The sequence below is a fragment of the Dasypus novemcinctus genome, chromosome 22 (genome assembly GCF_030445035.2).
Source record: "Dasypus novemcinctus isolate mDasNov1 chromosome 22, mDasNov1.1.hap2, whole genome shotgun sequence".
NCBI classification, from domain to species: Eukaryota; Metazoa; Chordata; class Mammalia; order Cingulata; family Dasypodidae; genus Dasypus; species Dasypus novemcinctus.
The window spans coordinates 62,245,450-62,268,670 of record NC_080694.1 but is presented as its reverse complement, the minus strand read 5'-3'; the positions used below and the strand labels follow the sequence as shown (position 1 = coordinate 62,268,670).

At 46.2% G+C, this 23,221-nt stretch overlaps 2 non-coding genes across 2 annotated transcripts; both read left to right on the top strand.

The window, feature by feature from the left end:
- Positions 1 to 16,248: 16,248 nt before the first annotated feature.
- TRNAR-ACG (transfer RNA arginine (anticodon ACG)) lies at positions 16,249 to 16,321 on the top strand. The gene has a single exon. It is a non-coding gene; the product is annotated as a tRNA-Arg (tRNA).
- Positions 16,322 to 17,864: 1,543 nt separating this feature from the next.
- On the top strand, positions 17,865 to 17,947 carry TRNAL-UAA (transfer RNA leucine (anticodon UAA)). The gene has a single exon. It is a non-coding gene; the product is annotated as a tRNA-Leu (tRNA).
- Positions 17,948 to 23,221: the final 5,274 nt, after the last annotated feature.

Sequence of the window (23,221 nt, the reverse complement as noted above, 5' to 3'; positions counted from 1 at the left end):
CAGCTACCAGAGGGGAAAAAGTCCCTACACCACATGGAGGATGGCTGAACTGTGCCACCGCCAAGAGCAGGAGTCTAAACGCTCCCGGCCGCTGCGTGGTGCCGTGGAATTGCAGTGGCCACGCAGGACGCAGCGCACACAAGCACTGCCGCAACAAGGCTTTGCTCACAGAGAAGGGTCAGCAAGGTCTACCTCAGCAGTGGGATATTCGTCAGAGTCTTGATGATTGACTGGCCCAGGGTCTTCCAGGTCTCAACCGCCCGGGACCTTCCAGGCCCGGCTTGGTCGCATTTTGGGAGCTTCCTATGTACACACCTGCTGCCTCAGGTTTCGGGGGTCCTTGAATCTCGGGAACCAGAAGGAGCCTCGGTAATGCCGAGGTCCAACTAGAACGTGACGCCAGTCACCATTCCAGAGGCCACAAAAGACAATTCCTCTGGAATCCCAATCTTTCTACCCAATTCTTGTTCCCCTATAAATGTTACCATTGTTTAGTATCTTGTCTGTCCTTCCAGAGACCTTAAATACATAAGCATAATTATACAATTATATAGTTTTCTTTTCACAGATAGGGACATCTTATCTACATCTTTTTTCCCAAGTTTTATTGTCTTTTTAAAAAAGATACATAGATCACACAAAATATTACATTAAAAAATAAGAGGTTCCCATACACCCCACTCCACACACACCCTACTCCTCCCACATCAACAACCTCTTTCATCATTGTGGCACATTTATTGGTGAATTTATTGGTGAATCCATTCTGGAGCACTGCTGCACCGCATGGATTATACTTCACATTGTAGTTTACACTCTCTCCCAGTCCATTCAGTGGGTTATGGCAGGATATATAATGTCTTGCATCTGTCCCTTCAATATCATTCAGGACAGCTCCAAGTCCCTAAAATGCCCCTATATCACACCTCTTCTTCCCTCTCCATGCACTCAGTAACTCCCGTGGCCAATGTCTCCACATCAATGATACAATTTCTTCCATTGCTAGAGTCACAATAATTTTGTAGTAGAATACCAGCAAGTCCACTCCAATCCATATTTTATTCCTCCACCCTGCAGACCATGGGATGGCAATGTCCACCCGACCTCTTATCTGAGAGGGAGCTGCACCTTCTCTGTTTCCCTGTGAAAATGCCATGGTTACTTATCTTTGCGACTTCCTTTGACAATTTAAAATATAATTAAACTTTATGTGCTACTTTAGTATAATAAACAGCTAGCCCTAGACAACTGCTTCAGGATATTTGGTGCCTCAGAGCCTAGCACAGGATCAAAGAAAGTGTGGGCTACACATTAAGTTATTTTAAAAGTATTTGCCTTAAACAGGAACTTGTTGGCTCAGTTTGGAGGCTAGAAGTCCAAAACCACGTATTGGCTGCCCTTCCTTCTCTGAAGCTGTAGCATTTTGTTGAGGCATGCTGGGAATTACTCTGCCTGCAGCTCATGGCCACCTGTTTCTTTCTGTTTCCTCTTTTTTTTTTTTTGCTATGAAAACATTTATTTACATAATTTTTCAAACATAACTGCTTCTTCGGAGCAAGAGAATTTACAAATGATAGATACTGTTTTTTTCAAACTTCTTCAAGCCAGATAAAATACATGTTCACTTCTATTTCAAAGAACATGGTAATAAATAGTGGATGTTAATATTTTCTAATTTGTGCCTCAATCATTCACAGCTAGACTTTTAAATCATTTTCCTCACTTCCTAGGACTTAAGTGTTTAACAAAAAGTCAAGAAATGGTAAAGACCTTTAATTATATCTCCTTTAAAATTTATGTACTCTGGAGTCATGTGGACTGGGGCTAATATAGGATAAGAAGATGCTAAAGTGGGGCTAATCAGGGAGCAGCAGATTAGGTGTCTTTTAACAGCTAATAAAATTGTAGAAAAGAGAGAAGAGAAAAAGGAAAAAGAATGAAAGGAGGGAAGGAAGGAAGGAAATATCAATTTATACCCTTTAGGCTATTGATTTGTTTTCACAAGAAAGTGTCAAAATCTTACCAGTTGAGAAATAAGGCCTTTCTTCCCTGCTTTCTGCAAGATTCCGACTAGCCCAAGTCCTACTTTTTAAGAGAGGGATATTCTCCACTTTGCGCTGTGTCAAGAGACGCAGAAGTCATGTGGTGCTACTTGGGCGGGGGCAGCAGCTGCGGCAGTCTGGAGCACCCACCCCTGGGTGGGACCCTGAGGCAGGGGACTCTCTGGAGTCCTCAGATAAGGAAAAAGAGGAAGAGTGGGGAAAGGGCTAGGTGTGTGACAGCATGGAAGAGTGTAAGTGTAGCTTAAAGTGCTTATTGACTCCGCCAGGGAATTAAGAATCATAGTTTGTCCTGTAGTTCCCCAATTTAAACATTTAACAGCCTTAAAATAGGGTAATTAAATCTCATTACCAAATTTCAGTAAGTTAAAAAAAAAGTCCTTTAAAGGTATGGAAAGATACTTTCTAAATTATAACAAATAAAGCAATTATATATTCCAAAATCTGGCAGTCAGTATGTGTTTAAGGTTTTCACTATATCCAAATTTTATTAAAGAAAAAAAAGAGGCTTTAGCCTCTTGAAGAGGTAGAAAAAATAAGGAACATTTCTTGTATAAAGTATAATTCCTCTAAATTTTATTTTGGTTAGGTGTACTCTACCTAAGATTATGGAATCCTAAAAAATAAATTAGCATTATATGTATAAAACCTTTTTTTTTTAACCTTTTTAAAAAAGGATGTACTGGGGATGAGGCCAGGACCACATCCATGGGAAGCAGGAAAGAGTGGAAGGAAGGAGGGAAGGAGGAAAGAAAGAGAAAGAAAGAAAACGAAGTAAGTTTTGGCATCATTTTGGTCGGTTTAGAAGCGGGTTTCTTTCTCAGAAATCCTTAGAAATCTTGGAAACATGCTCAGCTTCCCAGGTCTGGAAGGAGCCTGACGACCCTCGAGGTCAAGCTGGACTGACGCGGCCAGGTTCAGCGCAGGTGAAGGCCGGCGCTCTGGGTAGCAGGGACAACCTGTCGTTCACAAGCTGAGAACTCCAGGGAGAGCACCAGGCAGCCCCTTGGGCAAAGCAAACTTTTATCTTCCTTGTCAAGTTACAAGCAACAGAAAAAACCTGCTATTTCCCTTCTCTAACTGGCGAGGTGATAACCAGTACACTAGCGAAACTGAGGTCCAGTCTTGGGTGAGGAATAGCGGTGTTGGGGAGGGGGGATGTCATATATATGTGAACCTCACTGGTTATATCCCCTTTCTCAACCATTTTTCCAGCCCCCAAATTTGCCTAGCCAATTGCCTAATTTATATCTCCAGTTACATATCTTAATAACAGGCATCTCCAAGTTCACAGATCAAAACACTCACCCACACTTTCCCCCATTTTCTTTCCCTCCTCAATTAAATCCAATGCCATGCTTCCAGTTTATCAGGCCAAAAGAGTGGAGACTTCTTTGAGTCCAGCCTATCTCCCATTCCACCTGTGTGGCTATTTCTATAAACTATAACCAGACTCTTGTCACTTCTCACCACTTCAACTGCTACCCCCCTGGTCCAAGCCACATCATTTCTGGTATGAAATATTTTTAAAATATCATCATCACCTTCCTCTTTCCACTAAAGCCTCTCTACAATATTCTCCACAGAGCCGTCAAAAGGATTCATTTTCACCTTAAAACATTTGGAGCCATTCCCTGGCTGAGAACCAAACAATGGCCCCGGGGAGCGGATGTAGTTGAGATGGATGAGTGCCTGCTTCTCCTGTACAAGGTTCCAGGTTCCATCCCGGGTACCTCCTGAAAACAAACAAAACAAAGGAAGACACTTAACTCCCATTGGGGAGCAGATGTAGCTCAGTGGTTGAGCGCCTGCTTCCCATCTATGAGGTCCTGAACTGAATACTCTGTACCTCCTAAAAAAAAAAAAAAAATCCCAGAGGCACACAAGATCCTACCTGATCTAAGTGCGTAACCTATTCCCTACCCTGCTGCAGTTACCATCCACGTGCTTGCTCTTCCTTGAAATCATAAACCACACACCTCCCTAGGGCTTAGTCAAATTCCGTCTACCAGTGACCTTAAATAAAGTCTTTTCCTTCCTCTAAGTCTTAGTTCAAATTCCACCAGGTCTGTCATATTTCACCTCACCTTCATTCTGTATTCCAGTTTCACACTCCTACCTTATTTTGCTTCACTTGCACTCAGTCTCTTTACACATTATTGCACTTGCTTAATTATTTCATCCACAGTTTCTCCCACACTGGTGTGGAAGCGTCCTAAAGGTTGGAAATTGTGTGTGTGTGTGTGTGTGTGTGTGTGTGTGTGGTGAGCAGCTCCTTACCGGCCACTTAAGGAAAACTCCACGAGTTTGTTTTCCACCGAATGTAATACTCAATTTTGTGTACATGGGGAGTGTGATTCTGAGATATTATTGAGTACTGAGTCGTGAAGGAAATGAAACTGAAGTTTATATCCAGATGTCTTAGTTTAAACCCCGCTGCCCTTTTCCTGTTTGGAGCTTCATGGCGTGGGTGTATTGAGAGAAGCGCTGGCGGCAAAAGCCTGCCAGGAGAGGGGGATGGAACTCGGCACTAGACCCATCACCCCCTGACAAACCTCAGATTCCTTAACTAACTCTGTCTTCGCACCAGGGGTTTGCTGACAGCCACTTCCGTGGATAGAGAACTTAGCTCAGGAAATCCTGCTGGCCTTGGCCATCGCTAACACCCACCCCGAGGGAAGGCTGCAGCCCTCCCCGTCTCTCCTGAATTATCCCCCATCCTGTCCTTCCTGCCCCCAAATCCAACTGCCCGGGAATGGGCGGGGGCGGGGCGGGGCGCCCTGGCAGGGACCGAGGCTTCCGGCGTCCTTCCGGCCCCGCGGGTGTCCGCCCAGGCCCCCACTTGGCGTTTCTCCCCGGGGCCAGAGAAGCGCCTCCAACTCCAGACGCGCCCTAACCCCACGGCCTTTGTTACAAAATATGAATGAGCCTCGTCTGAGGGGGTGGGGAGGAGGGGGAGGGGGAGGGGAAGGGGGAGGAGGGGGAGGAGGAGGTGGTGTGCCAGTAGCGGGTGGGCACGATAGTGACCGTGTCACGGAGGGCGCCTGCTGAGCCGTGGCTTCGGACCCGCATCCTGCAGGAGCTCAGGCCCTCTCCCGCCGCCTCCCCTCCCCCGGCCCCCCCCCCCCCCCCCCCCCCCCGGCCACGGGAGCGCTCCCTGCCACCCGCCCCAGCCCCGAGCCGGGGAGTCGAGTGGGGTGGTCCGGCCTGCGCGGGTGGAGACCCCGCGGGGACGCTGCAGCTGGATCCCGGCAGGGCGGCGCCGCCACCGTCTGCACTAGGATGTCCCCACGTGAAGGGGTCAGCAGTTGTGGGGACCCCCTCCTAAGGCCCCTGAGAGAACAAAACGCGCCTGGGGCGACCAAACTGCGCCAAAGAACAAAAGAGCGAGAAAGTCCCAACCAAAGCGCGCAGAGCGCCTGGGGCAATGAGCCAGCCCCTTTCCAGGAAAAGGCACCTGAAACGGAGTGAGCACAGACCCTGTAAGGGCGCGGCCGCCAGCGCTAGAGCTCTGACGTGCGTCTCACCCCACTCGATATCACCCAATCAACCTTTCACGCCGTCCTTCAAAAAAGAGTATAAAATAGCCTCCCCCTTACAATAAACGGACTAGCTGTCCCCCATCAAGCCGTCTCCAGAGCCTCATTTCGTTCCGCCTGTGCGTGTGCCTGTGTGTGCCTGTGCGTGCCTGTGTGTGCCTGTGCGTGTGCCTGTGCGTGTGCCTGTGTGTGCCTGTGCGTGTGCCTGTGCGTGTGCCTGTGTGTGTGCCTGTGTGTGCCTGCGCGTGTGCCTGTGCGTGTGCCTGTGCGTGTGCCTGTGTGTGCCTGTGCGTGTGCCTGTGTGTGCCTGCGCGTGTGCCTGTGTGTGCCTGCGCGTGTGCCTGTGCGTGTGCCTGTGCGTGCCTGTGCGTGTGCCTGTGTGTGCCTGTGCGTGTGCCTGTGCGTGTGCCTGCGTGTGCCTGTGTGTGCCTGCGCGTGTGCCTGCGTGGCTGAGCGTGCCTGTGTGGCTGACACTCGCCGCCTTACCCCGCTGAGAGCCCCTTCCTTCGGTGGCTCGAGGCGCAAGCCTTACCCCGGCGGAGAGGCCCCAGGAGAGCCGCGACGACACCCGCTCAGCCTGCGCGTGCCTGCGTGGCTAAGGGACCCGCGCGTCTCTCGGTCTTCGGGTAAGGTAAATCACAACGGGAAACCTTTCTTCCTCGGAAAACGCCCCTCAGGCTCGCGCCCTGCACTCTCCTCGCTGGCCGCGAGTAGAAATCTCAGAAAAAGACTTGAACCAGTATTGGGACATAGTGGTCCGCCTCAATCCCTGGCTCTCCACCGCTGCCGTCTGGGAACCCTTTACTCGGGCAAAACTGATTAAAGGCGTGCGCTGGGCTGAGGCGCTGGAGGCCAAGTGTCGCCCTCGGCCTCAAGCCCGCTCTCTTGGCTAGATACGGTTCCCTCTCTGGCGCTCCCACCGCCGAGGACCCCCTTTTCCCCCTTTCCGACCTCTCAAGCCCCTCTCCTGCGGACCCCCTCACTGAACCTCCCCTCCTTGGCTGTCCTATACCCCCTCACCCGTCGTTCGATCCTCTATACCCCCCACTGGACCCCCTCAAACCGCCCACCTCCCTTCCCTAAGTGACAGCCAGGAGCCTCCCTCACCTCACCCTGCGAGCACCTCTACTGCTGCCTCCCTTCCTGCCGCCACCACTACGCTCCCCCCCACTACCTCTCCTCCGCCACTCACCTCCTCTTCACCTCCCGCTCCGTCTCTGAAAACCCCTCCCCATTCCCTCCATCCCCTACCCCTGGTAGGGGACCCACGAATCCCTTCCTACCTCGTGACCCCTCTACCTCCCCCTCTTTTACCCCTTTCCTCCTAGACTCCCCCGACCACGGGCCTCGCCGGCCCTACTTTCCCAGGACTCACCGCCCTCATCTGTTTCCTGTGACACTCCCTCCCTCCCTTCCTGGCGACTCTTCAACCGCAACCTGGTGTCCCTGGGACTATGAAACCATTACTGACGTGCGTAAAGCAGTCCAAGAGGACGGCCTTACGACGCCCAGATGTTACTGGAGGACACAGCCACGGCAACTAACTGTCCTTTCGATTATAAAAATGCCGCCAGAGCAATATTAACGCCAGGCGACTCTGTCACTTGGAAAGCCATCTGCTTTGACGAAGCTGACCGTGTAAGTGTTTCTAATTTGCGCAATAACCTCGCTGAACTCCCACCTGATGCGCTCAAGGGTGAGAACCAACGCGCTCTGCCCGAAGCCCAAATGCGGGGCCGCCCATCTACTTCCGGCAGGTTCGCCTCATTGCGAAAACTGCCTTCCAGAAAGTCAACCCTCAGGGAAGACCTGTCCCGCTTTCTAAGCTCCTCCAAGGCCCTAACGAAGCTTTCTCAGACTTTTATAGTCGAGTAAAAGAGGCAGTCGACCGGAAAGCCTCCCGTGCGGCCGCAGCTGATGCTCTTCTAAAAGGTCTTCTCTGGGAAGGCGCCAACACCGAATGTCGCCAGGTCATCGCCCCCCTGCGCAATAAATCCCCGATGATGGGGTCCTCGCCTGTCGGGACATTGGCTCTCAGTCCGCCTCCGCCGTTACAGCTGCAGTTACCGCTGCTGCTGCCGCTGCGGCTGTGTCCGGTTCTGCCTCGGCATCGGCCGCCTCGCTGGCAGAACGCAGGCACGTGCCTCCCGCTCCCCCCAGCCGAGTCTGCTACAAGAGCCGCCAACCCGGGCATTACGCTCGCCAATGCCCTTCTCCTTCACCCCCTCCAACTACCTCCACCCCCCCACACACTCTTTCCACCCCTCGTCCTCTGCCCCCCACTCCCTGTCCTCGCTGCAGAAAAGGCTTTCACTGGAAACGCGACTGTCATTCTTTAACTGACTCTCAAGGTCGTTCTCTCCCTCCTTTAAACTTCCCGGGGCGCAGCGCTCAGCCCCGCCAGTAAGAGAGCCCTTCCCGAAAGGCAGGAAGAGATGAGAGGTGGAGGCGTCTTTGGGACATGGAGCTGCCCTGGATGGTGCTTCAGAGGCAATCACCGGACATTGTAAATCCTCACAGGGCCCACTGGATGGAATGGAGGAGAGTATGGGCCATGGTGTGAACCAATGTATATGAGGTGCAGAGGTGCCCAAAGATGTACTTACAAATCCAATGGATGTGTCATGATGATGGGAAGGAGTGTTGTTGGGGGGGGGAGAGGGGGGGTGGGGGGATGGGGTTGATTGGGACCTCACATATATATTTTTAATGTAATATTATTACAAAGTCAATAAAAAATAAAAATAAAAAAAAGAGAGCCCTTCCCTAAACCCATCCCAGCCTCCACCTCCCTCCTATGGCCCGTTCCTCTCAGAGAGCGAAGCGTTTCTAGTCCTCAAGGTTGAAAGCTACCCAATCACTGGGCAAATTGACACTGGTGCAGATCTGTCTGTCCTCTGCCCTAGAGATGTCCAAGATACTTGGCCACTTCAACCTGGTCCATTCCTGTTAGGAGTGATGGGGAAACACCCTGCTCAGCGTGCGAGCAAGCCCCTACACTGGGAAGATCCGGATGGATTTAAAGGAACCTTTTCCCTGCTTGTCCTTTCTACTGTGGATCACTCCCTATGGGGACGATGTTCTTACCCAGTTGGGAGCTATTTTAGTAACAAGGAGCCCCACTCCCCTTCCTCCTCTAGCAACACTCCTCGCCAATACCGATCACCCCAACCCTAACGGCCACTGTTTCGCCCTATTTTTCCATGACCAAGCCCTCGGCCATTAAATTACAATGGAAAAACGATAACCCCATCTGAACGGATCAGTGGCCACTTCCGCAATTTAAATTACAGCAATTAACCCTCCTGGTACAAGAACAGCTCACACTGGGGCACACTGAACCCTCCAGGAGCCCCCACAACTCCCCTGTTTTTTTATACGAAAAAAGCCTGGCAAATGGGCCTCCTGCATGACCTTCGTAATGTCAATCTACGTATGCTGCCTATCGGCTCTCCCCGACCAGGTCTCCCTCCTCCTGCAGCCATTCGCCATGGTTGTCACATAGCAGTTATAGATATCAAAGACTGCTTCTTTTCTATCCCTCTTCACGAGGATGATGCCCTTACTTTGCCTTTTCAATTCCCTCCACCAATAATTCCCTCCCCTCCCAACGCTTTCAATGGAGAGTCCTCCCACAAGGTATGAAAAACAGCCCATCCATCTGTCAGCTTTTCGTCCCCGCAGCCACCCACCGGCTCGTACCCTTTCCCAAGTCACCCACTACATGGACGACATTCTCCTTGCTCACGAACGCCCCGACTGCCTGTGTGACTGTGTCTGCGCTCTCCTCGATAATCTTACACAATTACACCTCGCAATATCACAAGAAAAAATCCAATGTCATGCTCTCTACTCTTTCCTGGGATACAATATCTCTGACTCCGTTACCCCTGCACCCCCCAAATTGCAAATCCCCCCATCTCTTACCTTACACAACCTACAAAAACTCTGTTGGGAAATTAACTGGATTAGGCCGCATCTCTCCATCTCCTCTCATCAGCTTCTCCCACTGTTCTCCCTCCCCGAGGGTGACCCCTCGCCTACTAGTCTCAGACATCTCACAGAAGAAGGCTCTGCCTGCGTCTCCCTCTTAATGACCACTTAGCACGACTTTCTCTGGCGCACTTTGACCCCTCCCAACCAATCACAGCTATCGTACTCAACCCTTCTGGAACCCCCACCGGGGTACTTTTCCAAAAATCTCCCCTCTACTGGGTCCATCTTTCCTTTAGCCAGTTAGGAAAAATCACCTCCCACTTGGATGCCCTCTGCATCCTGGGCAGGAAACTCTGCAAGAGCTCTGTTCACCTCTTTGGAGTGGAGCCTGATCCCATCATTCTCCCCCTGACCACTGAACAAATTCTCTCACAGGGACTAACCTTAACATGCAAATCCTCCTCTCTGGATACACCGGCCAAACTGACAACCATCTCCCCCAACACAGATTACTCGCGGCGCTACAGGTTCTCCCCATTGTTTTCGGCACCCACGCCTTTCCTACGAAAACCCCCATCCCATTCGCCACCACAGTTTTTCACGGATGCTAGCAAACGCAAGCAAACGCAGTGGCTCAGTCGTCATCAAAACCCCAGGGGGCCCCAACTCCGTAACAGGAGAACAGCACTCGGGGTCAGTTCAACTGGGAGGATTGTTCGCCACCTATTTAGCCTTCCTGCACCTCCAAGACATCCCCTTGAACATATTCTCTGATAGCTCCTATGCCACCAACACCACTGGTGCTCTCCTGTATGCAGTTTTGAAAACTAAATGCACGCCACAACTCCTTCTCGGGAATCGCAAACACCCCTGGCATATACAACACACCAGGTCACACACCCATTTACCCGGCCCTCTCTCCACTGGCAATGACTTAGCAGATTCCATCCTCGCCTTCCACCTCCCATCGTCCCCCCTTGAACAAGCCAACCAATTACATGCAAAATTTCATATGTCCGCTCACTCCCTGAAACATCTCCCCTCTCTCACCGCACGACAATGTAAACATCTCGTCCGCGCCTGCAAACAGTGTGGTCCCCTCCTTCCCCTGGGACCTCTCCAACCACAGGGTGTGAATCCTCGAGGCTTGCGCCCCAATGCCATCTGGCAGATGGATGTCACTCATGTACCTACCTTTGGAAAAACAAGATTCCTCCATGTCATAGTAGATACCTTTTCCAAATACACCTTCGCCTCAGCTCTCACAGGAGAAAAGTCAAATCATGTCTTCAAGCTTTTAACCAACTGGGCATACCATGGACCATAAAGACTGATAATGGACCTTGCTATGCTTCAAAAATTTTCCAAGATTTTTGCACCTCATGGCACATCACGCACAAAACAGGTATCCCATACAATCCCCAAAGCCAAGCTATCATAGAGCACACTCATCTCCCTCAAACATCAAATTAAAAAACTAAAAAGAGAATATCCTAAAGATACCCCCAGAGATGTTCTGAATAGAGCTCTGATTACTATAAATTACCTCACATTTGACGATGAACATTTCTCCCCAGCCATTCGACACTGGGGAGGCCTCAGTGGAAAGACCCGCTCATCAACAAGTGGAGAGGGCCACACCCTCTACTAACTCAGGGCCAACGGTTTGCCTGTGTCTTTCCTGAAGGTTCAGAGAACCCTGTCTGGATCCCCAGCCGCTGTGTCCAACCTTTTCCTGTGACTGAATGCACAGCCTCGTTACCCACAACGTGAAGAACCTTGCTCTCCTCATCTACTTCCATTGCATCAGTGGAGATACCTACGTCTGGAAATTTCAGGTTCGAGAAACTATTTCCACTGCTCATCGCGTAGTAAGTGAAACTATCGGCACCCAATACTGCCCAGTAGCGGGGTGCTCCGCAGCTATCACCATCCCAATATCACCAAAGTCTATTACAGGCTGGTCTCGCCAGTATCCATATGTCTGTTTCCCATATCAGCAAACAGAATCCTATTGCCTCACTGGAAATTATAATATAACCTATGGAGGCTGTCCCTATTTTTCTTGCTACTATAATGAAGTGGAAAGAAACACAGACAGTTTCTTTCACTATAAAGGGCAATCCCTCTTCATCCGTATACCCGACCCTTGGCATCAGAGGTGGGTCATAGGAGCTAGAGGGAAACTGTATGCAAATCCCTGGGTTTCCCTTCCTTCCGGTTCCCTCGAAATTCATAGACAATATGTCCTCTATAATACCTCTCGACTCCTCCCGGAGACTCGAGATAAAATTCAGCAAGCAGAAAAAACTCTCGAAGAGATCCTCGACCGATATCACCCAAAACCCCTCTATGATGCCTCCCTCACTTGGATTCTAATCCTTATTCATACCCTCTCCTTCCTCAATAAGTCCGGCATTCTCCGCAACCCCTCCCACTGCTTCCTTCGTGCTGCCCTCAATCGCCCATTGCTAGCCGCGATACCCCTACCTTCCAATAATCTCACAAGCACCCTTCCCTGTGAAAGCCCGATACCTGACATCCCCCTGTGGAATGTAAATTCCGAAAACATCTCCTGTTTTCTTACCAACAAAAATGATCCCTCCATCCGATGCACAAATAATATAAGTCTTCCTCAGGGAACCCAAGCACCCTCAGGGTATCACTTTTGGTGCAATCACACCTTAACAACCTGCCCTAATTCTAGTCTCACAGGACCGTGCATCCTAGTTGCGACTACCCCACAACTCACCCTCTACGGGGAATCAGAGCTTGCCTGGTTGCTTCCCTCTCGTCTTGTAAAAAGAGCCGCCCTTCCCCCCATTTCAGTAGGAGCCAGTCTTACAGCCTCAGTTGCTGCAGCTGCCACTGCCAGTGGCGCTTTAGGTCACAACATAATGACCTCCCCAAACTTCAAAGACCAACTACAATTAGCGGTAGAGACCACCGCAAACTCTGTCAACTCCCCGCAACGGCAATTGATCTCTCTTGCCCAAGTAACCCTTCAAAATTGAAGAGCTTTAGGTTTACTTACAGCTGAAAAAGGGGTGACCTGCCTTTTCCTCGGAGAAGAATGCTGTTACTATGTCAATGAGTCGGGAATTGTTGAGCAGAATATTAAAAAGTTACGCAAGTTGCGAGAAGGATTAACCAAACATACACAGAACCAGAATTCAGTCCTAGACTGGTTCACCTCCCCGCTTACGGCATGGATTGCCCCCATACTTGGTCTCCTCATATTATTCATATTTCTTCTCCTTATAGCACTGTCTTACTAAATTTTTCCAAAAGAAGCTATGAGACATCTCCAGACTAAAATTTTTTCAATTACAGCTAGCCCCTTATCAACGACTTCCACAAGCAAATCCCCAATATGACAACCCCTTATAGACACCCCATGCCCAGAACTGGCCCTGCCTAAAGTGAACATACGGTCAATCAAAGATGCAATCGTCCACCGCTCAGAGCGCGGTAGCCCCCAACTAAGGTCTGATGGTCAGTGAGCTTGGCCGGTAGCCAATGACGGGTAAGATCCTCAGAGGAGGACAACCTAAGACAGGCACGGTCACCGTGACATACGTCTCCTCGAGTTGCCTAAAAATGGAAGGGAAGAATTGTGATGATTCCCCCTCCTAAGGCCCCTGAGAGAACAAAATGGCGCCTGGGGCAACCAAATGGCACGAAAGAACAAAAGAGCACCTGGGGCAATGACTCAGCATATACTGGAAACCAGCCCCTTTCCAGGAAAAGGCAACTGAAACCGAGTGAGCACAGACCCAATAAGGGCACAGCAACCAGCACTAGAGCTCTGGCCTGCGTCTCACCTCACTCAATATCATCCAATCAACCTTTTACACGATCCTTCATAAAAGAGTATAAGATAGCCTCCCCCCTTTACAATAAATGGACTAGCTTTCTCCATCAAGCTGTCTCCAGAGTCTCATTTCGTTCTGCCTGTGTGTGCGCCTATGTGGCTGAGCGTGCCTGTGTGGCTGAAACTCTGCCGCTTAACCCCCGCTGAGAGCCCCTTCCTTTGGTGGCTCGAGTTGGAAGCCTTAACCCGGAGGAGAGACCCCAGGAGAGACGACATCCGTTCTGCCTGTGTGTGTGCCTGTGTGGCTAAGGAAATCGCGACAACAAGCTGTGTTGCATGTTTAAAAGGAAATTTTCGATGCTGCAGATATGTGTTTAATTTGCTGAGATTACGGTCTCTGTGCACCTTGTTAGGAAAGTGGTGCAACGACAACAAGGCGCACAACTGAGCGCCAGCGCCGTGCATATTAGCAAGGGTAGGTTTTGATTTGTGCTGTGCTGGGAAGCTTTTTCTGTAGAGCAGCCACAGGCTTTTACTAGTCCCTGCGGTGGATAAACGGGCTCTCCGGAGACAGCTCTTCAAGAGCGCGTCACTCCTGAACGCGCAGAAGCCTGAGCAGCAGGGATCTGTGCAATGGGCGCAGCGTCACCTGCGGGCACCCGAGCAGGTCGTGGACGGCTGTGCGCCTCAGCTTAGCCCGAACCCAGAGCCCCGAGAGACTGAGACGACTCGAGCACGGGGTCGCGGGCTGTCCCACCCCGGCGGGGACAGGAGGGCCTCGCGCTGGTGGGTCACACGCGCACTTCACCAGCAGCGCTACTGCGGGCTTGCTTCTCCTAGAGTTCATGTCCTCCCAGCAGCGGGGAAGCCGCGGGTCCTGCAGCTGCGCTTTGCCTCGGTTCTCAGGAGGGAGATGGTCCGCAGGGAGTCAGCTTCCCTCTTCCAGCCCTGCCGCTTCGCGGTCACAGCAACCGCAGGTGCAGCTGCAGCTGGAGCGGCAGCGGGCCCGGGCACTCGGCGGCCGCTGGGGACCGCACTCCACGGGAGCCGGCGTGCCAACACCAGGAGTGTCACCACGACCGTCGCCGTCCACAGCGACAACCAACCCAGCAACACAGAGAGCAGGCAGCAAACTCTCCAGGAGCCACGGTTTCCTTTAACGAGGCTGCAGGAGCCTAAAATGTCGGAACCAGGGCGCCAGTCCAAGGAAAGCGAGCGCGCAGAGGGCAGCCTGTGTGTCCCAGAGCTCCCTCTGTCCACTTTAGTGCCGAGGCGAGCTCGTCCTGAGACCAGGGTGAGCCGGGAGGGGGGTGGGAGGTGGGAGGTTTTGGTGCTAAGGGCTGAGTACATATTACGCCTTTAGATGTTGTTTCAGGAAACTAAATTTAAAAGAGAGAAATAAAGGAGATGAGCCTCCACCTCCTCTCTGATGACATCCCAATTAGCAATGTCCTCTGTCCTGTATTTGCCACTGAAAGTGGACAACAAATACCTTGGGTTTGTTTGGTGATTGTAATTTCAGGTCTGTCGCTCTTGTTACATCATGTACATTCAAAAGGAAGAGAGAAAATCTATATGATAATCATTTGCCTACTCTTTACTTCTTGCAGGTAAATGAAGGTAGCATTGCAGGGGCGAGCTCTGCTTCCTGTACCTGGACATGCAAAATGCTCTCCTAATGCTCCACGTTCAAACTGAAGAGGAAAGTTGAAATCTCTAATGAAGCTGCTGTGTGTGTCTATGAATATTAATGAATAAAAACTGCTGGGATGGTTTGCCTTTAAGAAATATGTTGCTATGAACATAGCCCGTACCTTACATTTGGGGTAATTTCCCCCCATCCCACCAAGTTATTAACACATTTTAATTAGTATTATACATTTGTTATAGTTTATGAAAGAATGTTCTCGTATTAGTTTTGTTAACCAGCCCTGCCATCACTGGATTCCCTGTGTAATACAGTTCCATGCTTTGTACAATCCATCCAAAGCATACACACAGTAACACTAATTTTATCACAGAGTTAAACTCTCATTACTTCAGTCAATTTTAGAATGTTTTCACTACTCCGAAAGGGAAAATATCATACCTTTTATCCTCTTCATTGTTGTCTCTTAGAATTGAAATAATTTCTTTGCCATTACTGCAAAATTATTCAGTTGTACCAGAAGAAAATGTACGGCTACGTCTTAAAGACCTTGTGGTAGGTGCTAGTTTCCTTGACCCAAAGCACGAGCAACAAATGAAAAAATATTAAAAAATGGGACCTCATCAAAATTAAACACTGTTGCACCTCACAGGTCTTTTTAAAAGGGTGAAAAGGCAGTTGGATCAATGGGAGAAAATATTTACAAGTGTTGGAGAGGATAAGGAGAGATAGGAAAACTTATTCACTGTCGGTGGGAATGTAGAATGGTTCAGGCTCCGTGGTGGACTGTTTGGCGCTTCCTAAAGAAGTTGAAGGTAGATCTGCCATGTGATCCAGCAATACCACTACTGGGCACACACCCAGAAGAACTGAGAGCAAATACTGTATGGTTGCACTGCTATGAACTAAACATATTTTATAAATGTAAATGTAAATCATTTATAAAGATGAAGTTAGATTAATGGCTATGTAAGGCTGGGGAAGGACTGCTAAGGGGTGTGAAGTGTTTTTTTTAGAAATTGTTCTAAAAATTGGGGGCCGATAGTTACTCTATCACATACATAATGTTCCAAAGGAGAAATTTTCTTTATACATATAAATATTGTAAGGGAATGCACTTTGGTCCCAAAGGATATGGTCTTCTTTACCAGAATCCTTCCAAGCTTCTGCACATTACTCTCATCATGAATATTCTGTCGGTGCTCTTTACATATTCGTAACTATGAGATAAGGGAAATTACTTACCAGGGAGGGCCAGTGGCGCAATGGATAACGCGTCTGACTACGGATCAGAAGATTCTAGGTTCGACTCCTGGCTGGCTCATACCTTCACCTTTTCAAAACTGTCTGTGTCTACTCACCTGGCTTCTCACCAACACGATGCTAAGCACAACGCAATCTTGACTGTCTCTAAAGGCTGAATGCATTACTGAAATACCACTCTTCTGAAAAATTCATCTCTTTTCTTCGTTTCTTTCACTGATATTGACAAAGGGAATTGGCTGCAAGAGATTCTTTGGAGAGAGATTCTTTGGAGAGAGAATTTTTAAAAATCAGAGTCATCAAAGAAAAAAAAACAATAAAAGTTAACCAGTAATCAGTGCTTTCTCCACTTATTTCCCCACCGAACAGGGATCTCACTCTTAGGGCTCACTCCTTCTGCCCGCAAAAAAAGAGGACATAACTGGAGAAGAAGTGAATCAAGAAAAGTGTGATGGACACTTGTACTCTTTCCATCTTTTGACATTTGTGAATAACCAATTTATAATAACCAAGGCACAACTTCTGCAGAATTGGCAAAAATGATGTGTGTTAATCTTTGGAAATAAAAGAAAAGGTAAAAGCACATCATATTTTTAACTAGCAGTGCTCGTATGTGGTAAGAGTCGTGGAAAGGGAAAATCTAAAGTCATGTATATTACTAAAAGGAAAACTAAAAAATGTTACATGGCACAGTATAGCATATAACCACATGTGAAACATGAATATGGGTAAAGTTGCATATATAGGACCATTTTCCTTTAAAACTGAACAAATTTGTTAATAGTACAAGATGTTACTATCAGATAAAAAAAAAAACCCTACAAATTATTCTAAGTGAAAGAAACCAGACACAAAGTACTACCTATTGTATGATTCCATTTATATAAAACATAAATCAATTTATAAAGATGAAATGAGATTAGTGGTTACGTAGAGCTGGGGAAGGATGACTGCTAACGGGTGTGAAATTTTTCTTATTGGAGTAATGAGATTGTTCTAACATTTTTTTTTTAGGGTGATGATGCACAACATTGTGATTATACTAAATCCATTGATTATACACTTTGGATAGATCATATAGTACGTGAATATATCTTAATAAAATTGCCAAATCAATAGATAACTATGCAAGAATACCCAGAAATAGCAGTTTTGTACAGGAAGAACACAGAGAGACTGCAAGGTGAACAGCTTTCTTGTTTGTCATTTTGTTGTAGTTTAGTATTTTCAAAATAATGAAAATGCTGTAATAATAAAAAAGAAAAAGAAAAGACAGTGCGTCTGGGCTTTTTCTTTTTTGCAGACTCTTCCTCATTTCCATGAGATCAAGCATAGTTCAGTGTTTCCCTAACACCTATCATAGTGGGTGTGACAAATTAATGATGAGATTATGCTTGTTGTAAATGAACTTTTTCATTAGTTTCTTTCCAAGCAGCATTTTAAGTTTCCTTTCTCTGTGAGCTCTTTTAAGCCCGGCACCAGGTTTCACCAGTATAAAATTTATGACAGTTTCCCACAAGCTAGCAAAAAACCCCACAAAAAAACAAAAATAGACGCTTTTACTTCTAATAGGATTAATATGGTGGAGTTCTGTGGCTACTGTCACCGGGATGGCTGAGTGGTTAAGGCATTGGACTTAAGATCCAATGGGCAAGTGCCTGTGTGGGTTCAAACCCCACTCTCAGTACCCTTTCAGGAAACCCTGTAGGTATTTGGAAAAAAAATAAATGATCACTGTGTATTTAGCCTTATAGGAACCAAGAAAAGAAAAAGGCCCATGGAAATGGTCTCACTAAAGAGGATTCAATGACCCAGGCAATTGAGCTCCAAGAGGAAGGGAAAATGGCCAGGAAATTTTAGGAAATTATCAATAAGCAAATAACATACTTTTCAAATTTCCATGCTGAGCAGCAGCCGATTGGCCAGTCCTGACCAATTCTGAAAAAACGTGACAAATCAGGAAAAAAAGATGAGAAAGGAAATGCTGCTTCTTAGAGAAGAACACACATCTCTATTGAAGTAAAAACCAAACAACTGTACGGAATACCACGTGGCCATGGAGTCATGACAAATTGAATCTACTTTAATGATGGCAGTCATCACATATTGCAAAAACATGTGAGTCAATATATGATGTGATATAATAAATTTAATTTTTAATTAAAAAACATTAATTTTAGTGTTTTAAATCAAATATATCCTTTCAACATCCAGTGTAAAAACATTAAGATATTGCACATACTTTTATTTTTTTCTACTACATCTTAAACATGTGCTAGTTGCTACTGTAATGGACAGCAAAGTTCTAGAATGTTCTGAGAGTAGAGAAAAATAGCCTCTCTTCACTACATAATATCTGTAGTTTTGGTTTTTTAAAAAATTTATCTCAACATGTAGGTTTAAAAAAGCCTAAATTTCTCCATCAGGTCCAAGAGTGTGAGTGCACTTATTTGTATGAAAGCTCTTTTGTTTGAGCGGGAAGTAGAAACAGAATTGTCTCTAAAACAATCTCTCTCTCTGTCTCTCTGTCTCTCTCTGTCTGTCTCTCTCTCTCTCACACACACACACACACCCCAACACACACCAACACAAACACAAGTGTTCCATGAAATTTACACTTTTATAAAAGAAAAATATACTTTGAGGGTAGAAAGTCGGTGTCATTGTTTGATTACATTTTGATGGTACCAAAGCTGCGGTTGTGGGTTTGACCCGGGACCGGTATGGGCCTCCATTCCTTTCCTTCTCTTGTTGATGTTCCTATCTCTCCACATCCTTCCCAACACTTGCAGGGGCCATTCCAATAGTTGTAAAATGATATCGCATTGTAGCTTTGATTTGCATTTCCCTAATCTCCAGTGATTTTGAACATTTTTTCAAGTTTTTTTTTTTGCGACTTGTATTTCTTCTTTGGAAAAAATGTCTTTTCAAGTTTTTTGCCCATTCTCTAAATCAGGTCAGTTGTCTTTTTATTGTTGAGTTACAGCATCTCTTTTTATATCATGGATATTAAACTTTTTTCAGATATGCAATTTTCAAATATTTTCTCACATTATGCTGGCTGCCTTTTCACCCTTTTGACAAAGGCCTTTAAGATGCAAATGTGTTTAATTTTGTGGAGGCATCATTTATCTGTATTTTCGTTTTTTACTCATGCTTTGGGTATAAGGTCCAAGAAACCACCACCTACCACAAGATTTAAAGAAGTTTCCCTACATTTTCTTCTAGTAGTTTTATGGTCCTGGCATTTATATTTAGGTCTTTGTTTCATTTTTAGTTGATTCTTGCATAGGGAGTTAGAAAGAGTTCCTCGTTCATTCTTTTGGTTGTGGATATCCAGGTCTTTCAGCACCATTTGTTGAAGAGACTATTTTGTCCCATTAACATGGCTTTGGTGGGTTTGTTGAAAACCAGTTGGCCATAGATGCGTGAGTCATTTCTGTACTCTTAAGTTCTATTCTGATGATCGATGTATCTAACTTTATGCCAATACAATGCTGTTTTGACCACTGTAGCTTTGTACTATATTTCCAGTTCAGACAGAGAAACTCTTCCTACACTGCTCTTTTTTTTTTTTTTAAAGAATTTTTTTTGCTATTTGAGTGCATTTTCCCTTCCAAATACATTTGGAAGGCTGCTGGAATTTTGATTGCTATTTCACTGAATCTATAAATTGGTTTGAGTAGGACTGACATATTCATTATATTTAGTCTTCCTACCCATGAATACAGACTGTATTTCCATTTGTTTTGGTCTTTATTAGCATTGTTTTGTAGTTTTCTGCATATAGATCCTGTACTTTTTGATTAAATTGATTCCTAGGTATTTGAGTCTTTTTGTTGCTATTGTAAATGGAATTTCCCCCTTTATTTCCTCTTCCATTCCCCTTTGATTTGTTATGTGGTGTATTATGTTAATTGATTTTCATATGTTGAACCACCCTGGTATACCAGGAATAAACCCCACTTGGTCATGATGTATAAGTATTTGATATGCTGTTGGATTCAATTTACAAGTATTTTATTGAGAATTTTTCCATCTCTGTTCATTACAGAGATTGGTTTGTAAATTTCTTTTCTTGTAGTGTCTTTATCTGCCTTTGGTATAAGGTGATGTTTGGGTTCATAAAATGTATTGGGTAATTTTCCCTCCTCTTCAATTTTTTGGAAGTTTTTAAACAGGATTGTTCTTAATTCTTTTTGAAATACATTGATTCTGGAAGAAATAAACTTAAAAAATGAATTAAGTTCACAAAGTCTTTTAACAGGTCCAGTATCCTTCCGCATACGATCCAGAATAGAAGAGATAATATTATACTTATTAGGTATACCAGTACAGAACTTAATACTAATCAATGCACGAACCAATGCACAAGTTCTCTTTGAGCTGCAGGTAACAGGTCTAAGCTCCAGTTTGCAATACCATACACATGATCTTTCCATGGGAGCAAGCCATGAGGACAATTGTGTTTGTTTTAGCTCTACTCGCAATTTTTTGGTAATTATTGCTCCGCTTGGTACGTTCATCACACAGCGAAGTGTGATGCATCATGTTGACCCTCAAGGGAGGCACCAGTGTTTCACTGACCTGATGCACGGTGTCCTCTGGCGCTACGAGAAGGAGTCAGTCTGGAGTCCATGTCCATTGTAAATCTGGCCATAGTGAGCCATCCCCGTGCTTCATGATTCTGAAACAGCAACGTTCTTTCCATCCACTTCAGGAGCATGTCCAGCAATGTTGTAGATACTGTCATTATTCCAGAGGTGGTGGTGACTGACCATGGCAATAACTGAAATGGAGAGGCATCATGCAGGGTACTGGGGGCTGAGTTTGAATGCACATGAGAGTTTGTCAATTCTGAAGTCTACTTCTTTTATTTTTTTAAAAGGATTATTTATTTATTTATTTATTTATTTCCCTTCCCCCCCATTGTCTGCTCTCTGTGTCCATTCACTCTGTGCTCTTCTGTGTCCACTTGTATTCTTGTCAGCAGCACCGGGCATCTGTGTCTGTTTTTGTTGCATCATCTTCCTTTGTCACCTCTCCCTGTGTGAGGTACCACTCCTGAGCAGAGTGCACTGTTTTTCATGTGGACAGCTCTCCTTATGGGGCACATTCCTCACACATGGGGCACACCTGTGCGTGACAGGGCACTCCTTGTGTACATCAGCACTGCGCATGGGCCAGCTCACCACATAGGTCACGAGGCCCTGGGTCTGAACCCTGGACCTCCCATGTGGTAAGCAGAAGCTCTATTCACTGAGCCAAATCTGCTTCCCTCTTTTAATTTTTATACACTTTTATAATACTTTCATTGCCATTTGTAACATATCAAGTGAACTTAACTATTCATACTACTTTACTTTTTACTTTGACACTTTTAATAAACGTATTAAATTATATTAGCAACAAAGGAAATTTGCTTTTATCCATTTAAGTCTTGTCTTACATTCCTCATTCTGTTCTGTGAAAACTAGTCATTTCACTTTAGGACAGGCTATTTTTTTCCTTTAACTTAATTGTATTAAACACAAACTTACAACTTTCATCATCCTAAATAGTAAATACATATAATGTTAATTTATTTTATTAGTATCCTATAAACCTAGGGAGAGTACACTTAAGCCCAATAACATTAAAACCATTATAGTTTATGCAAGAAGTGGTTTTCTTTTCCCTCCACTTACAAGAAGCTGAAAGACCTCTTTTTCTAAAAATAAATTTGTAAAATTGTGAATGACCTTAAGAGCATACTGACTGCTAAATTCTGGTATATGTATATTATAATTGTTTAATTTGTTTTAATCATAATTTAGAAAATATCTTCCTATATTGTTCAAGGACTTCTTTTTGCTTACTGAAATTTGGTAATTGGATTAATTACCCTTATTGTAAGGCAGCTAAAAGGTTTAAATTAGGGAATTGCAGGAGAAAATATGATTTTTAATTTCCAGGCTTAGAAGATGAGTCATTGCTAAACTTACATTTCCCTACTTTGTCACACCTAGGCCTTTTCCCATTCTTCCTCTTTTTTCTTATCTGAGCAGGAGTCCATAGAGTCCCATACCTTAGGGTTCCACCCAAGCTTGGTTAATATCTTCCGGACCTGGACTTGAGGCAGCCTGTGGCCCTTAGTCCAAGGATATTTACAAGCCAGGGTTTCTAACTGATCATTAACTTGGTACAGGTGATAGGTTAAAGAATCTTTTATCTCTGCTTGTGCCAGGTGCGTGTCCCTGTTCTAACTTTAACTCTTCTTATAAGCAGCACACAGAGCCCTTTGCCACTTGTTCTGCCTCAGTAGCCAGTTCTCAACTGCAAGCCTCCTAAGCCATGCTATGGCCGCCGCCATCTGGTAGTCTCCCTTTTTCTTATTAAGTGCAGCTTCTCTGCTACCTGCTGTAGCACAGCCAATATACCTGCCAGAGTTTTTAGGGCACCCCTATACTCTCTCAGTGGTCTCCACTTATTCACGAGAGCAACCACCCTTTCTCACATGAACATTATCGGCCAACTCGAGATTTCCCCCGTGGAGTCTCCCTTCTGTGAGTGCATGCCTGCTACTGCCAGGGGTCCTTTGGTCTCCTGAACGGCGACTTGCCAATTGTTACAACCTCGCTTCTGAGGGGCACAGGTCTGGGGGGCAACAAGCCCACAGGACGCACTTGGCACTGTGTCAGACATAAGCGTTATTTATTGAGATTTACAACAGTGGAGGGTCTCCAAATGTGGCGGCCAGAGAATGACGATAGCCCACTGCAAAGAGGTGGGAAAATGGGGGGTAATATGTAGGGTCTCAGAACAAAGACATTTCATAATTGGGGTCTGGTGATATTATTGTAGGAAGAAACTGTACAGTCTGGAGACAATTACTATAATACTATCTGTACATTATTTCCCTGTGAGTAGGATTGTTACATTTTAACTTGCATCCTGGAGCATGGAGGTAGCTCTGTCTTAT